Genomic DNA, 21,150 nt, shown 5'->3' with positions numbered 1-21,150 from the left:
TCATAGTGTGACTGAGCTAAACATGTGCTCTCAGAACAGGAGTTGCAGAAGTTTTGGAATCTTGCATTTAGTTTAAGCTTCTTATCATAGCTGCAAGAAATTGATATATTAAATGCTTATTTAATAATTCCACCACTGCCTGAATTATAAACAATGTAGAGTTATAGTTTTAATTACCTTAAATACTCCTTTATTTTCTATATGCCTTATATTCGTATTTGGATTTATGTGTCTGTCACATAATTTATGTGGCATCGGGCACAAAAAGGGTGGACGACCCACTTGCGGCTCAGAGACAGATGGGGATTTATTTAAACAAAATAGAAAACACTAGAAACACAACAAAACCAAAAGGACCACGAGGGGTGGAAAACTAAAAAGGGATTAACAAAGACTAAATAACAAAAACTGGGCAACTAAGCAAAACACACCACACAAACATCTCAATACTAACCAAATACGATCAATACAAACCAACAACAACAAACCACTAGAGAACAGAACAGAAACAGGGACTTAAATACAGAAACCAAAACTGGGTAATAAGACTAACACAGGACAGGTGAGACTAATTAACAGAGACCAGGAAAACAGGGCACAGGTGAAACTAATAAACTCAAAGGAGCAACACAGGGAAACTAAGACCTAACCAAGGATACAGGGAAACAGAAACCAACACTAGGGAATTAAACAGGTAAAGACACAAGCAGGGGCACAAGGAACAAACCAAAACCAACTACAAAATCAGACACAAGAACTAAAGAAACTCAAATGAAACACAAGGGATCAAAATACAAAAACAGAGGAGGCAGGATTCAAACACAGGACAGAAGGTACACAGACAACCACATGCTCAACACATTGAGCCACATGACCAGACAGGTAACAGAGGAGAACAAAGACTAACATAAAGAACGGGATGACCAGCAATGCCTGCTGGCCAAACTGGGAAGGGACACGGTAGGACCACAGGGGCTGACCCTGACAGTGTCACCCCAAAATAACCTCTGGTCCCCTTCTTTCCACTCCAATGCTACACAACAGAGGCATATTCTATTATAATTTTGAATAATAATGATTATCCAGATTAGGAGGGAGTTTTTAACTTTCTTAAAAGATTGTTAAAGCTAAAAATTGGCCTACATATTTCTACTGTGCATTTAAAGCATTCTGTTGTTTAGAGGAAGGTTAAAAGGACAGCAGCAAATGATTTCTGACATAATTTACACACCTTCAAATTTCCCAGATCCAGCCGTGCAGTTCCAGTTTTACTAAACAAACTCAGTCAGAATAGATCATTGTGTTTATGGCTGGGCCTAAATTCAAGGCTGAGATTTGACTGGAGGATAAAAAATACGACCAAATAAGTATTCAAAGCGTGGCTTTATTCAAATGTACTTAATACGTATGCTTTGTGGAGGCAGTCAGCGGTTTGTTGGTGCATTTTCAGTGAAATTCATGAAAAGGAGGTTGAAAGGGCTCTTTAACAAGAACAAGATGGAACGATAAGAGACTGGGAGCCTCTTCTGAATACGGACTCCGCTTCCTTTGACTGCATTTTTTAGCTGGTGCACCTGTTGGAAACCAGACCTCACCTGTGTGATATACGCAGCGAATAATTAGCAGGTTGGAACCGGGCCATTCTCACAGAGGGAGTGCAGGTGTGCTTATTCCGCGGTGCTGCAAAGGACTCACATGCCTTATAATAATACGTCTCTTCTGTTTGACTGCAGAACATGTTGCTAACATGTTCTCTAGAACTTGGCAAATGAATACCGCTTTTAATTAAAGCTTACATACTGTAGCACTGGGTGGCATCTTATATTGCCTTTGATTACAATACATCGACATAAGCTATACAACTGGCATGAAAAATGGTTCTGCTTACGTTTCTGAGCTTTGGGCTTCTTCCATTTATTTCATATTGTATTTTTGTACACCCGCTGTGTTCCAATTACTCGGAAATAAGGAAATACGGGAACTACTTTGTCTTCTGAATACATAAGTGTAAGTTGCGGTGATAATCACAATTTTATTTCAGATATTTTGCCCTGTGCTTGCCTAAGCAAACAACTAAGGTTTTTATAGCGCTGTTTTTATTAAATTATTCTACTCGTATGCTTCAGCGAAAATAGAGATTTAATGTTTTATATATGCATCAGAACAAAATAACGTAGTCCTACATTCTGTTGAGCAGCATTTTGAAAAGTGATAATTAAAATTCACAGTAAGAACTTAACTGAATAATTTGTTTTTAAATGTGTAAGAATTAAATATTCTTTTGAATATCCGTTTAATCACACATCGTATTTTCCTTCCAAATGTTCTTTAAATATAGATTCAAACAATATGATGATACACCCAGAGCTGATGACAAAGTAGGTCAAGCAATATGAAAGTGACTGCAAAAAATATAAAAGATGTACTTTTTCCAAACATGAAAAGGGTCAACGGTATAAAACCGAATGCTTTGCGGTTTCTGACTCCTTTAAATATTTCCGCTCGCGAACAACGTGGTCTCGAACTTGTCGCCTAGACGCCGACGGCGTCACCGTGGTAACTGCCTTTTGGCGGCTATGATTGGTCGACCTGTGGGAACGTTTTGGTCCCCCCCCTGTGTAATGATTGGCTGGTGGGCGGTCCGTGGAGCCGTGAGAATCTGCAGCGTTCCGGGTTATTGTCAGTTTCGGCAGGTTGGTGCAGGGGCAAGGAGGAGAGTATACATACTAGTAAGCTGCGCGCAATAGCCAAACAATTCATTTCGCACGATCTCCAAGCGCAGACTGTTTACACTATATAAAGGAGAATTGCGCACGGACGTATTCAGTCGGATTTGGAATTCCGGAGCAAGATTTTTTTCAACAGAGATTATTTTTTTATCAAGAGGAAAATCAAGGTTTCCGAGCAAGTGATGAAGGACCAGTCGTGGAGTGGCAGTTCAGACAAACAGGGCTTTATTATCAAGAAAACATACTGCTCATTACGCCCCGCTAGTTGCGTTTGATCAAAAGGATTTGGCCTTAAATGCTGTTCGGTTGCCTGCAGCTTTTTCTTCTTAAACAAATGTACCTAAATTTGCTATCTTGACTGCGAAAACTGCACACAGCAGGTGGAATCCAATTTAATTATAGAGCACTTAGTCGTGTGTATCAATCATCGGCTGGGGTGAAGAAGATATATTTGCTATTGAGTATATATTTTCAAACTTCTTGCTTATACCAACTTGTATTTCAGACCATCTCCGAGGAGAAAAACCCGACATATACAAAAGGGCATTGGACCATAGAACTGGATATTTTCAATACTTTGCGTTAGCCGAGACAGCTAATCGGAACGATTAACGCATCGCCTTCCTGGAATTGCTGATCTAGGGCTTTTCCTTTCCTGTTTATTTTTTTATTCAGATCATAAGGTTAATCCGCCTGGATTCGTATATAGGGGGAAAAGCAAGTCTTAATTTGGATATCGTGTTTACCCCCAAAGATATTTTGATTATCTATTTGGAAAAGGAAGACAAACGTGTCAGTTATAGCTCTAAGGGAGTGATACAGTAATAACAAAAGGTTTAGGATTATTGCTTAATTGTGGAGTACGGGATGCAACCTTTGCTTTTTTTTGGGACCTCAACATTTTGAAGCGGACCTGCCGACGCAACAACCTGCATGGGATTTTAGCCTGCACCTCCAAGCGATATATGGTAAATATGAGTCCACTTTTTCTACATCTCACCTTTTTTCCTGGCCAAGGGAGCGGACTTGCCCGTCTGCCATTTCAGCCGAAAGTGCGCGTCAGCTTCGAGCCGGCGGACGCTCCGCTGCGGGAAGCGGCTTGTGAGCGCACGCACGCCCGGGGACGGAGCGCATAAACGCACCGGCTGCTCCCCCCCCCCCACCCCCGCTGTCACATTCCTCATTTTTAATGACCTGCGTCTTATATGGCCGGTGGGAGCCAGGCGGCGAGGCGAGGGGGGCTTTGCGACCGACCCTTTCAGCGGAACTTCTGATCGTTTTCGGGGTGGGGGGGCTGGTGTGCAGTCCTGGCAATAAAGGAAGTGTTGTAAAAAAGCAAGGTGTCAGAACGTGAATGCTAATGGGGAGCCGCTTTGAAGTGGAATAGTCACCCTTTACAGCCGCCTCTGGATCCCCTACAATTACCTCTATTGCCGGGATCTATGGGTGCATTTCACCCCGGGGACAGAGGCTAGCCAATATTTGTCTGCTGTGAAGCCTCTTAAGTTAAAGTGTGAAATTCTCCTCTTCATGCCCCCATTGTGCCAGATTGTATTCAGCTGGACGGGGGCAAGAATTGCTGTTTACCCCAAAACTGACCGCTCCCGGACTCCTAGCTGTAAGTTGTTTCAGTAAATGACAGATCCGACGAAACACAATCAAAAACAACGAATATATTAGCTGAGCGGCATCTCACGACACAAGCCGGTGTTCAGGGGGAGAAAATATATTATTTGGATGTATTAACATCCAATATGATGTGCCCTCCGGCTGTATACGCAAATTGGTGCATTTTCCAAGAACAGAGGGCTGTTTGTTCATCGCAACGATCTGATCTAATCTTTAAACACACTTGAAAGTAGTCTGGTTAAAGGATACCCGGAGCCACATGTCTGTGGTTTTAGTTAACTACGAACACGAGTCCACTGGGGGTAGGAGAGAGGAAAAAACTTTCGTTTATGAAGAATAACTGAAAGTAGGCTATTTTGTCGCTTTGTAAGTTCATGTTTTTGCCGTTCAGATTATTCGTTAAAGTATGTTTTTGTTTATAATCAAAATTTGTTGCACCCCTTCTCATCCTCATTAAGTTTTCTTTTTTTAGCTTTGCATAAGATTTAAGAGCAGTTTTGCTGTGTAAAAGATTCGCTTTAAAATATGCGTATAATCAAATTTGGATAATGTAACACGGAGTTATGTCTCAAGTGGGCCTGCAACTTGTGACCGTATTTAAATTAAAAAATATATAAAATATTTTCCCATTTTCCCTCTTTATTCGAAATAGCACGTTTTACCTTTTATTTAAGTAGTCTAACTGTTTTGCTCTATCTGAATTTTAGTTTTCTCGGTGTGAGAAATAGCCGTCAGGAGTTTGTGAACTACTATTTTCTCAGTCATAGCAATGCAAATATTAGCCTATACTACCCAAAAGCATATATTGACTAAAACCCCAATGTATCACAACCGTCATCTCTGTAAAACCATAGACAGTTCTCTCTTTACCATTGACGTCTTACCTTATGTCAAAATTAATTAAATATGAGGCCAACTGGAATGGAAATAAATTTTGTATTCTTGTTTCGCCGTGCAATTTTTGTTCTTTGTTTTATGATTGAAATAGATCTGTTGCTTGTCTTTCGTTCATTAAGTTTTCAGGAAATGTAATGCCGTTGCCTTTTAAATTCAATCCATCCATTCATCTAATCGCGTATCCCGGACGTGGTCACAGAGGACTTTAAAATTATTACGTTCGTGGTTTAATATTAGATGGGTTTTTGCAATTAATTTCTCATGCAAGAGTATATATGACCGGGGGAAAACTTCAATCGACTTTTATTGTAATATACATGGGTTATTTTAGGTTATTAAAGAGGTGACAGCTATGAAAATAGATTTTCCCCTAAAACGAAGTTAATACTCGATGAAGATGCGACATGCTGCCGACGTTGGTGTACCGGTTTTGTGACCGTGCCACGTTGCTGCTGCGGTGATAGCGTCATTTGACATAGCCTTGCTCCGGGACCGGGGGGGCGCGGCGCTGCGCCGGCGCCCCAGGGCGCGCCACGTTCGGTGCTGACACCGGAGTTTGCCGGGTCTTATGCGGGGAAGCGTTTTAGCGCCTGCGGTATCTAGTCAAAGCACCTGCCGCACTCATGCTGCTTTCTACCGCTGAATAAAACAGGTACTTAATGCATCGTCACATGCCACAGCTTGTCCTGCGGGTATTTGGGTTGGGGGGAGTGTCAAAATGTCATCTTTATGCCCTCGCTTTGCATCATTTATCTGATGAGCAAATGCGGCCCGTGTAGCCTAATTTCTGCGGTGGCTGATCTCCTACGCCAATTTTTGGTGTTGATATTTCCAAGCTCGTATTTATTGCCCAGGAGAGCTTAATTTGTCAAGGGATGAATTTTCCCTTGTCTTTTCTATACTAAATTTCCCAGACAGGTAAACTAACTTTGTGGTCTTGTGGAGTTTTAATTCCCTACTTAATATTTTTATTAATTTTTTTATTTGAAGTGTCTTTTATAAGCCTTAGCTCTTATTAATCTCTGGCAGGCAAAAACTATTTTGAAAAGTTCTGTGCTTTAGGGAACTGCCTTTGTATTAAATGATAGATTTGAGCATTTTAATTTGTGTATTCGTACATTTTACTTGTTTGTCAAAAACAATAACTGATATTTCGACTGGCATCGAAAAGTGTTATGTGCTGAACAGCAAAGACGTTCATGAATATCCTAAGCATAACACTGTTTTAATTTCCTGTTCTGTCTGTTTATTTTTATTTTCATTATTATTGGTTTTATTTTGGCTTTTTTTTTATGGCAAGCCATCTCAAACAAGCAGTGGTGTTTTCCGGAAATCCAATGGATCAGTTTGGCTTTTCTGTGTCTGGTGAACAGCTTAGCCGGTCCCTAAATGACCCCCCAGTTCAAACCACTGTTCTACCTCCCTCCTTAACCCCTCCGCTCCCCTTTGATGGTTCCCCAAACAGCTCCATCTGCATGACAGGCCTCCTCAGGCTTTACTGCCAACCTGTAGCTCTGAACCTCACTGCTGGACCTGTATCTCTGCTGATATCTGTGACTCCTTTCGAAAGCAGTGTTTGTTCTTGTGGTTCCACGTCCTTGAACTTAAGCACCCACAATCTGTTCTAGCGATGTTTTTGTGAACAAACAGGGAGCAGGACCTAACGTCTCGCATGTGTTCCTGGCGTTAATCCACTGGTCAATAAGGAATTTGGATACTGTTCGAAACGTATGGTGTGTTTGCTTGCTAATATGGCCTGTGTTCTGTAAGCCTAACGAAGCAAAATCCTGAAAATAAGAATTCCTGACGAAAGTAGCGCAATTGGCAAACCAATGACTTGCTGTTTTAGTGGCCTTACATTACACTGAAGCAGGGTGTCGCTCAGCAAAATTGTTTTATTGGCGTTATGGTGCTATTTACAAGTTATGAGGTCCATAAAAACTGCACGTGGTTTGTGCTCCAGAAGAGGAACTTTGGAATGCTTTGATTCCTAAGGGTCTGAATTGTTGTGTTCATCTGCAGCTTTTCAAATTTCATCTTATAAGCTGACAGGGACGGGATGATGATTTTGCTGAGATGGTGTGATGGGTTACAGTTTAATCCAGCCTTTTGTGATTACAGATATAAAAATGTAAAGCTGCAGTGCATATCAGACATACAGTGAATATAATAGTTCATTGTGATTATTAGATGCCGTTAGTATTATTTATTTAATTTATATTCATTAGTATACAAACCTAAACAGGTTACACTTGATTTGAAGCTTAGTTTGAGGTTTGTTTATCTTTATTCTCGTAATAACACGAGGAATGCTTTATAAACTCCTTCTGTGGTATGCCACTTTAAAGCTTCAATTCCTTTTTTTTGTGTAGGAAAATGTTTTTCTAAGATTTTGCCTGCCTGTGTCCAGCTGAACCCCTTAATTCATCTGGATTCACAATATGAATAGGGATAAAAGCCGGTGAAATTGACGTTTTTTGTCTTAAGTCCTGGGAGCAAGTTTCACTTCAGATAACTGTTTTATTATGGGGCTGCCTGCTGTGAGAACATTTCTGTGGAGTGATTCGAGGGCTGGTCTGCAGGGCAGTTTTGATGTGTGCTGGGCGATGTGGCAGAAATGAGACAGGGGGCGCTGGTCTGCCCATCGTGCCCTGGGGCCTCGGGCGAGCTTTGGGTTGGTGCCCTGCTGTTCCCCATGGTGGCCGCTGAGGCCTGTCCGGAGTACATCCTCAGGCTCCGTGCAGATTTACCACAGAGCACTCAGGTGTTCACCTCCGACGCCCTATAATGCCTTCACCGTGATGTTTGTGTCTAGCCAATTATGGTCCAATGACGTGGTATCGCCATCAGCTTTTGGAATGTTTTTGTGCACAAGAAAGGTTGACAATGTTTTGGTTTTCTTTTGTTCCACAGTTGGGGTTAAATTTCACCTTCTGGATTTCATTGGAGGTCAGGGTTAGGTACATAATTGTGGATCTCTGTCTCCGGGATTACATGTCATTGTTATTTTGGTGATATTGTGAAAGGATGTAAACGTAATGATTCTCAGGGTCCAACAAAGAGTAACAGTTTAAAATATTATCATTTGTAGTTTCATGTGCACTTTTTATATGATAACTTACGTAACAGAGCATTACTTAAGTAATTTTCTGTTTCCCCATTAACTGCATGAAAATTTCCTCTAAATCACCCAAAACAGTTCTGCAGCAAACTTGTTTGTAGAGAAGCTTTGTCCTGATTAAAGTTTGGTATTTATGAAATGTCAGCCTCAAACGGGGCCTGACCCAGGTAAATTTATACACTCATCTGTTTTAGTGTTATGTCACACTAAACTGGCCTCTTTTGAGAGTGATTGACTTCCTTGCCACAGACAAAAAAAATGGTCTTAAAGTCAAAGAAAAAAAGTGATATTTAATGAGTGCTGTCGCTTTGCCAATTTCCGTTCTGTCCTCGTCTGAGTGACTTGCCTGCACGTAAACATTTTTCTTTGGAGCTAATTTGTCTGGTGTCCTCACACCACCGGTTCATGCGGGCACGTCAGAGGGCTGGCAAGGCGGGGGCGAAAACGGCTCACCTTTGAGCTCTGTTACAGCTCTGAAAATGCTGGGGGGAGCGGGGGGGTCTGTGGACTTGTCAGGGGTGTAAGCGATTACATTAGCGCAGTCTGGTTTCTGTCTGGTGTTTGTAGCATCTGCAAATTACTTTCTTCCCACATAGTGTTTAATTTCTGAAATTTTATTCTACCCTCTGTAAAAACAGTGCATGGGCATTGTATGCAGGGCTGTGGAGTCGGTAGATAAATGCTCCGACTCCGACTCCTCAGTTTCTAAATCTTCCGACTCCGACTCCCCGACTCCGACTCCTCTGTATGTATATACTATGCTAATGTATTTTCTACATCCATTGAAGGAAAGGAAGGCAACATACATGTCATTTCACCACAGAACTACTGGCTAGGAAGCCAACACTCTACTATAATGCCAGATTAAAGACAAACACAATGAAAACAAGGTTTCAAGGGTAGCGCATAGCGAAGGGGAGCTGACGGAGCTGAGAACACACCAGGTGATTTTTCAGGCGTTTGACGCGTGATGACTCGTTGAACGGCCGAAAAATCGGCAGTGCATCTGTAAATGTATGGGGGGCTTTAGGCTAGGTTCACAGTTCCCTGTAACAGTGGAACACGACACAATGGAAAGCGGTGCCGCACCTTACCTGTGCATTACATCCCATATAGTGACGCATACAGTCAATGAAAAGCATGCTTCATGGTTACTTGACATGTTCGTTTTGTGGTAACATTATGCACTGCATGCATTGGGCTTTATTCTTACAGCAGAGAAGTAGTTCATTATGACTGTTTGTGAATTGGGACATTTCAACTTACTTTTTTAATTCCCATTTAAATTTAGTAGGAGTCGGAGTCGGAGTCTGTTAACTTTTTGCCGACTCCAACTCCAGGTACCCAAAATTGTCTCCGACTCCGACTCCGACTACTCGACTCCGACTCCGACTCCACAGCCCTGATTGTGTGGGGACAACATGCTAATTTTGCAACTCGTTCTGTATTTAAAATGTATTTTCTTCCTGCATGTTGAGAAAAATCCTGAAATTCCGCTGCGATTCCTTTCCAGAAGAGCTTTTTGGGCAGCAAATGGCGACACAGTAAATTCTAAATCCTAGAAGAGCCCAAGAGCCTTGAATAGAAACGTCCTGCTGTATAAATCCGTAAACTGCATGAGTTGCTTTGGGCTAAGATAAAACGATAACAGTGACAGCAATGGATATATTTAAAAAGGTGTGAAGAGGTATGGATTTTTCTCAGTAAAACAAAAAAGAGGTTACAGATCAAATTATTCTCGCTGTTCTGATATCTGTAACTGAACTCCTGGCTGCGATGACCTCTGATACACGTGTGACATGCATATAAAAATAAATTGGTTCACTGTGGCGATGGTAAAGGAACCTGGAGCTTACAATTCCTGCACACTGGGCTTGTTCATGATAAGAGTGTGATGAATCTACTCTACCTTGTCATCACACAGGATGACACGTGCCTGTGTGTGTGTGTGTGTGTGTGTCAAGCCGCACAGGTGTGAAGTCCTTTCCTCTCTGGAGAGAAAACATGCATTATAGCAGCAAACAAACCTACTGAACTGAATTCTTTTGCAAATAAATTTCTTTTGAATTAAACACTTCATTTTTTATGATTTATTAAATTTCTTTATAATATATTTATATTAGATTTTATGGGCTTTTTTCTGTTTACATATTTTTAAACCCAAGTAGCCAGCTAATCTATTTTTAAGGTAAATTTGTAAGCTTTGATCCTTTTTCCAGTTTGAATGTGTGTGTGTGTGTGAGTATATAAATATAACATATAATGTTTCTGCTCATTAAAACCTCCATAAAAGTCTTACCTGATTTTTCAGATGTCTGGGAGGATTTAGTTTGCACTGGATGTTAATGCTTCCCAGTCGTCTCTTTAATGCGAGTTTGCCGTTGCTGCAGGGCGCTGCGGTGGGAGCTGCTCTTGTTACGATGGCTCTCCTGCCTTTGAAAGCCAGGCCTGGATCACTACAAAGGTGCACAAGGCTTCCAGCCACAGGGTACTTACAGAAGATGGAGTGGTTTTGTGGGCTGGTTTGGGGGGGGGGGAATCCTCCTCACCCAAAGCACAGATGGTCTGCGATTCTACTTTCCAGATTTTCAAGGAGACATTCAGCCTGAAGATCTGAGCAAGGCACTACGAGAGCATTACAGATTTCCCTGTGTTCGTTTAATGTTCTGCCTCTCATGCTCTCCCAGGTCCCATTTCTTCATGTAACTGGACCTTTAAGCCTTCCTAATGGAGAGCTCTTGTGATGTCTTGGAGATTTCTTAGGGATAGAAGAACGCTTCTTCTCTGGGATGCAGTCTAGGCAGTACGTTTTTTTTTTTTTTTATTCCTGCAAAAAGTGGAGAGTCCTTGTTCAAATGCTGAGTGGCACTTTTGTCAAAGAACAGCTGAACCGGAAAAAAAGATTTTTATTGTAGATTATTAAAGCAAAGTGTTGGGTTAAGTATTATTCCAGTTTACTATGGACACATGTGTTTATGTCCTCTGTGGCTGCAGTTCTCTAAAAAAGCCTCTATTACAGCATATGGGTCGTGTGGGGTGGTGGTATTTCCACCATGGTGTAAATGGAAGGTAATAATTTATGGATCATGGTTCACTAGGTATTAGGCTATTGCCCCTGCAAATAAATGAGCTCCAGGAAGTAGTTCTGCTGATTGGTTCCTTAATCTGTATGCATGGATCATACCAATGGGGGGTGGTGGGCAGTCAATAGCAAATGACTGCTATGATATGTTAGCAGCCATGAGAAGGGAGCCCTATCTTCAGGTGGGACTTTGCAGAGAGTGGTGAGAATGGCAGCGACTCAATGGTGTAATTTCAGGCTTTTCTGCAAGTGACTTAATTAAATGGAGTTTCGTCTTTGTGATGCCCTACCTGCGACCTCATAAAAAAAATAATTAACGTTGGTTTACTTAGTTGATACTTCTGTCCAAAGTGACATACGAGTGAGATGGATGATACGTCATGAGCGTAGGGCTGTGCTTTCAGTGCGTTATCAGGAAGGAGGGCGAGTTAGCAAGCGCCCATACTAAACGTTGTTAGAACATCAGGAAAGCTTGTCAGATCAAAACTACACCAGGGCTTCATCCCTACCAGACTAGTGTAAAATACCAGAAACACCGTCCAGTGTTGCCAAGCGAGACCAAAGCAACGGGTTAGACAACAAAGGGAGACGTTAACTTGTGTGAGTCTTTCAAGGTTCATATTCCTTGTTTTTTTCCCTTAAATATCTTTTTCATCTGTCTGCCCCTACTGGGCTGGCTCACGTGTGGCGATGTTTCTTCATTGCCACTCTGCTTGCAGCTGGGAGTTCTGTCGTTTTCTTAAGCTTGGGTCGAAGCCCCGTGACACGCCCAGCGGATGCGTGGCTTGCGCATTCAGGCGTATGAAAGCGAGCGGCAGGGAGACAAACGTGTGCACAGTCAGCCAGACTGGCTGCGTCTCTGCCGGCCCCCTGCCTCCCTCGCAAAGCCAGCCTTATTGTGTTAACCTGCTTGTGTGTGAAGACCGATTGCTTTGTCCTTTATCTCTGTGTGATGTAACGTGAGCATGGTGGGTGGGGGTGTGGTCTGAAGTCTCAGAATTGGATGGTGGGGGGGGGGGGGGGCTGTCTGGCCAGCTGGTCCCCTCTTTTTGGTCCTAAAGGCTGCAACTGATCAACAACCCCGACCCCCCCTCCCCCCCCCCATCTCCTGTGTCTGGAGTAATCTCCTTGGATGGAGACCTCATATGTGATCGTCTATGTGTACATGGTTTTTGTAGTGCCCTTTCTTCTGACAGTGTAGTAGAGTGGTTCTGTTTGTGGAGGAAAAGGGAAGCAGGTGCTATGCTGTAGGCAGAGGGCGGCCTGACCCATTCTGCACCGGAAAGTCAGAGTTGCCTTCTCTGGTAACCAGGCTTTTTACATCCCCCCCCGCCCCTTCCCCCCATGCTGCCCCTAGTGGACAAGCGGGGATCATTAAGTGAGGTTCACGTCATGCAAATGTCCCTAGGAAATGTGAAGGGGGAGGGGGGATCCCGGTCGAGGCCGTATCTGTTTTATAAACATTTTTTATTAAGTTGAAGGTAAGCACTGACCCCCACGCTGAATAATGGATCGTCCCTCCTTACTGTCTGACTTTGGGGAAATTAAAGCAAATATTTGGGAGTTTGCGGGCATAAGGTTGGCTTCTGTGTTAGTGCTCTGTTGGCAGCATGTATTTTTTTTAAGTATTGCTTACTTTAAGGGGAGCCGGGGGGGGGGGGGGGCATTCTGCACTGAGACCAGTCGAGGTTAATTAATACTCTGAATGGAGCCGATAGCAGGTGATGCATTGGCTGCAAACGTTGTTATTTATTTTTGTCCCACTAAATGTTTAAAACTGCGTTGTTGGCACAGGAAGAGCAGCCAAGCCTGTACAGACCCTGAGCAGTAACGCCACCTCACCTGAGCCACGCTTCCCCAGCCACTTACATACCACTAGCACTGAGGTCTCCTCTCTGCCCCCTCTGCCGTTTACCTCACTGTGTAACGTGCAACTTTATTTCTATTATTTGGTTCTTGTATTATTTTACCCTTTATTAAGGAAATAAACTGTTGGTTTTTGGAGTGTTTTGTACCACACTAACCTGTTGGTGGCTTTGACTGACCTGTTTACGTTGGTTAGTTTTAGTTGTCATATTGGGCCAGTGTGGGTTTGACTGGAGGCAGAGTGTTGGATTAGCTAATGGGGAATTTAAAGGTGCCCCCCGGTAAGTTGGGAGGTTTGGTAGTGTGTTATTCCGTTTGGCTGCAAGACCCAAGCTCCTGCTGTGATCTGACCCCCCCCCCCCCCCTTTCCACAGGAGGTCTTCGTGTTCTGTCGCTGAATTCGATTGCCTGCCTTGTTCCAGCAGATTTAATCCAGCCCCAGGTGTTCAGTCCCCCCCCCCCCCCATCCGTGCGAGTTGCCGTGAGCTCTGAGGCACGTTTCCGCACAGCAGCCCAGCTGTCACCAGGCCGGTTGTCCGTCCCGGACTGATGGGATCCCGCTGAGGTTCTGCTCCAAAGGCTGGACAGAACGTCTCACTGCCACTTACAGGCCAATCGCCAGAGAGGCTCCCTTTTTATCCGCCTGTCATTGCAACTCATAAGAGGATTGTATCATAGACATTGCATGAGACCTTATATATTGATCATTGCATAAATTTTTATGTTGACTAATCCAGAAGAGTTCATCTGGCTTGAAGTGTTGCGGTCCCTCAAAATGTGTGTAATGGATATGTATGCAGAATTATGTTTGCAAATCATATCTGTGTGTGCCTTCTATGGGTCTGTCTTTGTGTGTGTGTGTCTGTGGGAAAGCCTGCCTGGCCAGGCACAGGCATTTCTCAATGAACCAGAGGGCTGATGTCACAGAGACGCATTCTGTATTTCTGTGGAGGCGCAATGGACATTCCGGAATGGAATGTGTGGATAGAATAGGTCCCACTATAATTGTTTGCTTGTGTGAGGCCATGGTATAGAAACGGTCAAATATGCAATGTGTGCAGCAGGAGCACAATTCCTGTTTGAAATCTCCTTGTATGACTTATTTAACTACCCCCTCCATTCATTTTTTTTGGCCTTCTCTAGCATTTAGACAAATTAGGTGAACAACGCGTAACTTGATCCCTCCAGGATACGAAGTTCCAGCTCCTGTAACAGAAGCCGCCTGTGAACGTCGTGTCCCCCATGATTTTTAATTTAAGGGTTTTAGTTAAGGTTTAGCAGTGTCGCGTTGCCCATCCTACGCCATCCTGCCTCGGAGGTCAGGGCCAGCGGGACGCTCCTCCCTCCCCCGTCCGCAAGCTGCCGGCGATCGCCTCTGCGCTCCTCGCTTGTTTGAATAAGCCGCCGCACGTGCGGGCAGACAGATTGCGCCGCCGCGGGCTCCCCCCCCCCCCCCCCTTTCCCCGGCGCGCTTCCGAGGGAGGGAAGGGGCCTATTTACGGCTCCTTGTAAACAAAGTCCCAGCGAGTGAGGTGTAATGGCCTGGAACTGACGAGGCGGCGCTGGGAGCTCCCCCCCCGTCCTTCTGGACATCTCCGCGGAGACGGCACGGGATGGAGGCTGCCGGGTGGTGCGGAGCTGTCGGAGGAGGGCGTGGGGGGGGGGGGGGCACGAGACGGGGGCTGCAGAATCGCACGCCACTCCCTCGGGGTTGGTAGGGTTCCATGGGGGGAACTAGCACAGCTGTCTTTCCATTTTAGCGATGAGTTTGACGTTCCGCTCCGAGGAAGAGGAGAGGAACTGCGGAGATGCTCTCCGAGGTGAAAATTAGAGGAGGATCTAGACTGATGAATGGAACTGCTGTCGGTTCCGTTTGCGGCGTTCAGGTGCGATGGCCTCGTGAGGACGCCCTGGTGTGATACGTGGTCTGCATGCGGCAGGACCGGATAAAGTTCAGATGGGAACAATGACAATGCAGGCTCGCACCGTGAAATCGTGACCAATGGGGTGAAAGAGAAGCAGTCGATTTAACGTAAAACAGTAATGGAGTCCTGAAGCAGGAATGTCTTCTGTAATTGATTGAAGGCTCTTCAGAGAGGAAGCGTGAGCCTTGAAGCATGATGACGACCAATCATATGGAATTGACGAGCCAAGGAGAGAAGGCGGGGCGATCGGACCCATACTGCTTCCAAGTATGCCAACGAAAGTTCCAGTCTTCATTCTTATTTAACTTTGACTGTTTCTGTCACGGGTTTGGGGCTTTCCAGGGTTGCGGGCCCCGGCGGCCCCGAACCCAGACCCGTGTTCAGGCGGGACAGGAGCGTGATTGATACGGAGGCTCGGCTGAGCAGCCTGGCGAATGTCTCCCAATTAAGTGTCAGTTAGGCTCGTCTTTCAGCCAAGCTGCCACTCGGCTTCGCGTCTCCGGTGACAGCCCCGCGTCGCCCGTTGAAATGGGAATTGTGCGGGAGACATCCGGTGATTACGCATTGTGCCATGATTGAAGGGCAAAGCTGGCAGCTGAAGGCGAAGCAAAAAATTCCATATGGTGCGGTCCCCCCGCCCCCACCCCACCCCCTTTGTTGTTTTTTTTTTTTTGTGTATTTTTTGTTCAGAAACCAGCAACAACCTCACTTAAAAACAAATTCCTCTGGTTGCGATATGCTGCTCTGTGGTCTTGAGCTCGGTCCCATGATTGACGACAAATCTTGAAACCAGTAGATCTAGAGCACTTGTTTGTGGGTTTCTGTTTGTGTTTCTGTGCGCCCGCCCCCCCCCCCACTTGTCTTTATCCGGCTGCTTCACCACTTTTCTCCCCCCCATTTACACGGTCCTCGCCCTGTGGTTGGACCTTTGCAGTTTTGCTTTTACTGTGGCAGTATCCTTTTAATCTGGCCCTTTTTAAGTCCGGCGCTGCATCGCGGCAGCATTGTGCGGCGGGACAGAGGGGACCTACAGAGACCGTATTAGAGGATAAAGGGGAGCAGGCCGGCTTGACCTCATTGAAACGGAAACCTGCTTAAAAATGGCTAACATTAGAAATCTAATCCATCACAAAGTTTTCTGTCGGAGGATTTCAGCACTGATAGCGATCTACTTGTAGGCGAGCTTACGGCTACAGCTCGATTCTCTCCAGGGCCCCTGAAAATGGGCTCGGGACACGGGGAACAAATGCGTCTGCTCGCTTCAGACCGGCTGCAATGAGAGAGATACCGGCCGCCTTATCTGGCTCTATTGAAGGGAGGGACCTTGAACACCCCTTTCTGTGGATGGAGCCAGTCAGATCTGAGTTGTCGCTCTTTCCGTCTGTTGAATAAAGAGAGGGTGGGGACCCCTGAACATCTTTTCATGCCGAGAGGTTAGAAATCGCGCAAAACAGAGTGGAGTCGGAGTAAAAGGAGCACATCTTTTTTTTTTTTTGTGTGTGCTGCTGGTTTTGCAAATCCGGAATTGCATTCATGGCAAATAAGCCGACGCCGATGCCGACATATGTTTTTATGTGGCAGTATTTGGGAGCACAGCTGGCCTGTTGTCAGACGTCGCTTTTCAACAGAGTGATGTTGCCTTCAAAGGCTGAACTGGGAGGCCACGCTGCTGTGGTGGGGGACGGGATCCGGGTTTGTTTACCGAGCGCTTCAAAAGCGTTCAAGGTGATTTTCGTAAATGGCTGGTTTGTGGAGGGGGGCGTGTTTTTTTTTGCAGGATTTTAATTGCCAAGCAAAATGAGATCGTGACAATGAGGGTTAGCAGGCGGAACGCCTCTGTTTGCACAAGGAAGGAAACATTTTGTTGTACATTTTTTTTCTTTTCTTTACCTTTTTCTCGTTTAAACCTGTGGTCTCTTTTTGAACCCCGACAATCAAGGAGAAGAAGCCTTGGGAACAAAGTGTGTTTTGTTTGCGCTCTGGGTATCCCCTGCTCTGCTGTCATGGGGCTGATTTTTCTACCTCCGCTTGTCCTTGTCCCCCCCCCCCCCCCCCCCGGGGCAGGATGCCGCTCTTCCCCAGGCTTTGGAAACCCGATCCCCTGTCTACCCGGGTGTCCTGTCTGGGCCGAGTGACACCACAGTCGGAGCTATCTGATAGTGCCATCCAGTCCCACCCGTGAGTCCCCCCCCCCCCGGTCAGCGGATCAGGGACTTCTCTTCCCTTCAGCTCGCCAGCCTCTGGCCCAGAATCCTCTGTGCGTCCTACTTCTCAGGGTGGTGCATTTGGGCCGTGTCATCGCTGTGTATCGGGTCTGCTGCCAACCACAAAGCGGCCACTGGCCGAACCCATTATCCAGGCTGATTGTTACTGGGTGCCCAGTTTGCATGAGTGGACCGGACCCTTTGCTTTCCCCTTTTGTGCAGCAGGTACATGGTAGTATGCAAGTTCTGCTCAGTTTGCCGCCACTGCGGCTGCTTTTCAAGAAGAAAGAAACTAGCGTCTCCTCCTCTGATTTGCTGTGTGCCATGCAAGGATCGCTGCTGACCTATTGGGGGGGCTGCATGGTGCTGGGGGGCCACGGTAGTGACGTTCTTTATCTGTCGGTGCTGTGTGTTGCCGTGCATGTGTGACACTTAGCAATGGCCGTCCCAGCCCTGGCTGAATAGAGGACCCATCATCCCTCCGGTCCCTGCTAAGTACGAGGGGGGGTTCCCATTGTGCCTGTTCACAGGCCCCCGAGCGACAGGGTCACCCTGTCCTCAAATAAACACCTCTCCATACAAGGGGAGGGTGTGTGGAACAGGGCCCTGCCAAGTCAGGTGGCAGGAGGCCCTCAATTATACCCCCCCTCCGGGCGCTGCCCCCCCCCTCCATTGACCGCTCAGTCCGCTCTCTCTCCTCAGGTCACCTCACAAAGGCTTATCTGCCCTTCCGATGTCAGAATACGCAGAGGCAACAATCGGCTTTTTTTGCTGCCCCTTTCAGCAGCCCAGTGACGTGCGTGTGGCTTTTCAGACGCCGTGTTCTGCTGTGCTGTGGTGATGAAGGCTCCTAGCTGCATATTTTTATAGCATTAGCTATATGTGTGCCTGGTGTGATGTATGTTAGGCTATTGGCTAAGAGCATAATGCTGTGGGGATTCTGCAGAAACTGTGTGTGTGTGTCTGTGTGTCATGGAAGCTCGGTAGTCGGGAGTTCAGCCAGGCCTCAGTAAGTCTCGACCAAGCTGCTCTGCTAAAGCCCCAAACGCCTAAGCTGTGCTCCCTGGCTGTTTCATGTCCTCATCCCCAGCCAAGCTCTGAATCTTCTTCAACCTCCAGCCCCATGGCCCAGATGTCTCCTTCTGGACTTCTATTAAAGATTTTACTTTGATTCCTTCCTTTTTGTTTCCTCATGGTTAAGTGCATTATTTGTTATTATCACTGTCATATATATCCATATGTCTGCAGTATTGTTATGGTTCTTGAAAATATGTGCCAGTTTTGACAGCATATATTGTTTCTTCAGTAATAATGGTCTTGAGGTCTCAATGAAAACATTCATTCTCTCAGCAGCACCTAGTTGTGTGCTTATGCTCTCAGATACTAAGCAAGTAGAAATTAGACCAGCATACTTTTTTTGTGATTTGTTGATTTTTACTTTTTTTAGTTGCGAAAAACCTCAAGAACCCCTAAGGAACTGAACACGGTAGCTTCCCACCCATTCCGTAAACAGAAATCAGCCCCTTTCTGTCACCCTTGCATTTTGTCATTAATTCCCTACGAGAAATCCTGGAATTGAAACCTCTCGCGGTGTTCAGCTCTCATCCCGGAGCCTCAGCTGAGATTAATAACACGCGATTTATATCACCTTGTGAAAAAAATGCACACTGTTCGCAGAAATGTCATTAAATAACCTTATAGCCCATAATGATTTTTCTTGAATATTAAATCAGCAAGTTAATAATTCATTCTGGCAAACAGAGGTTGGAGAACCAAGTAATGAGCACATTTTAGGATTTTTTTTTTTTTTCTTTTAACCAATTGGTGCCAGTTTAATCTTTATCGCTGTGAAGGCCGATAGCAGATTTGTCCTGCTAGTCTACTTGTCTATGGAAGGCTGCTTGTAATATGAAATAGTCCCACTGCTTTGACCATAGAGAGCTGGAGCCTTATTTCCTTTGCAAAGGTGGCCTCCACGCCCGGATCGTTGGTCCCCGTTTGCCCTCATGGCTGGGTGTGGGTCTGGGTGCGGGTCGGCCCCGGCTTCCTTCTCCAGGTTACCTTTCTGAAACTCGGCGTAACTGCTCATGCCTGACCCGGCTTGTAAGTGTCTTCGAGCTCCTACAAAACACCAGTGAGTTGTTCTTTTTGTCTGTTGGTCTGGTGCCTTCTCTTCCTGCTGGGGTGGCCGCTTGCCTATTACAGTCTTTGCTCAGAAGGTGTGTGGCATTCGGGATTTCACTGAAGCTGCTTCAGTTAGAACGCTCTCCTCATGTTGGCTTCGCTGTAATGTGTTGGAGGGTAAAGGTGGACATGTCAGGATGTGATGTGATGTGGTGTGTTGGAGGGTAAAGTGGACATGTCAGGATGTGATGTAATGTGTTGGAGGGTAAAGTGGACATGTCAGGATGTGATGTAATGTGTTGGAGGGTAAAGGTGGACATGTCAGGATGTGAGCGAAAGTATGAGCAACTCGCATCTTAATTGGCTTGGCCATGTAAATAGTAAATTATTCTCTACAACGGAGCGGATTGGTTCATTCCTGCACCACCTGACCTTTTCTTTCTTAGAATAGACCAGTTATGGGAAAGATACCAAGGCTGAAATAATTGGTCAAAGAAGAGGGAATGCATCTGGCTTGTATTCTTAAGTAGTAGCACCAGTTTGTCCGTGACTTTCTCCTTCTTCCTAGCTCTGATGCAATTGCTATTTGTCTCCTCTATCATTCTTAACTCATATAAACTTGTGTTAAACAGGTATTGCGTCTCAGCGAAACCAGTAGAATAGTTCAGCTCTTTGGCATCTGTAGCATTCTTTTGAAAAGCCGATTGACAGCCCTGCCCTGCCGTAGTCTGTGGTGGAGCAGTGTTGGGATCAGTAAAGGCTTGTTAACTGCAGACGTCCACCGGCTGCAGCAAAGTTCGGCTGTCCTTTTTTGGATGCCCCTATCTCAGCTTCACACTCTCCACATGGATGTGCAGCCATCTGTCAAGCGATCCTGGTCCCACCACCTAGGGCCTCCTATGCGCAGCAGGTGTATTTCTGCAAAACATCTTTAGTGGCCACATTTTCAATTCGGTCCTTAAGTGCGATTCCTAATATTCGACTGGGTGTAATATCTTGATTTAACCTTTAACAACGAAAGCAGCCCATATGAATAGCTATCAGTATGCACTGGGCTGTCACTGTAGTGCCGTTGCACCCTCTACAGCATCGGGCCCTATTATATCAGCTGTGTACAAATGGGACTTGATGACCAGCAATATTACTCCCCCCCCCCCCCCCCCCCACCTTTATTTTTTGTTGACCTCTTAATGGAAACAATGTCATCCCTATTCAGAAGCGAGTGCTGAGCTCAGAGAGCTGCTCGTTGTTTTGGGGTGGGGGGGGGTTACTTTATCTCAGTGTTTCAGCCCCCTTCCCCTAGCTTAGTCGGGTGAGGTAAACAGCCCTGCTTTTTGTGTCACCCATGGGTAAACTCACCTCTTGATGCCCCCACGCCTCAATTGAGAATTTAATCATTTACATTGACAACCCCCCCCCCCCAATTCAGTAAAAAAAAAAAAAAAAACACTGTGGGCCAGGCCATCAGAAGCCAGCCTCTCAAAGTGGGGGTATGATGGGATTGTGTGTGTGTGTATGTTTGTGGGGGTGTGGGGGGGGGGGGTATGACTGCAGTGACAGCCCAATGAATAAG

At 45.5% G+C, this 21,150-nt stretch overlaps 1 protein-coding gene across 1 annotated transcript in view; it reads left to right on the top strand.

The window, feature by feature from the left end:
* Positions 1-2,689: 2,689 nt before the first annotated feature.
* fam222aa (family with sequence similarity 222 member Aa) overlaps positions 2,690-21,150 on the top strand; it is a 64,911-nt gene continuing 46,450 nt past the window's right edge. The window contains exon 1 of the mRNA XM_023833407.2: positions 2,690-3,697. The gene's annotated coding sequence lies outside the window, so the exon portion shown is untranslated. The remainder of the gene's footprint in view (positions 3,698-21,150) is intronic.

Source organism: Paramormyrops kingsleyae, chromosome 2, assembly GCF_048594095.1.
Source record: "Paramormyrops kingsleyae isolate MSU_618 chromosome 2, PKINGS_0.4, whole genome shotgun sequence".
NCBI lineage: Eukaryota > Metazoa > Chordata > Actinopteri > Osteoglossiformes > Mormyridae > Paramormyrops > Paramormyrops kingsleyae.
The sequence above is the reverse complement of the archived record's forward strand: the minus strand, read 5'-3'. Positions and strand labels throughout refer to the sequence as shown.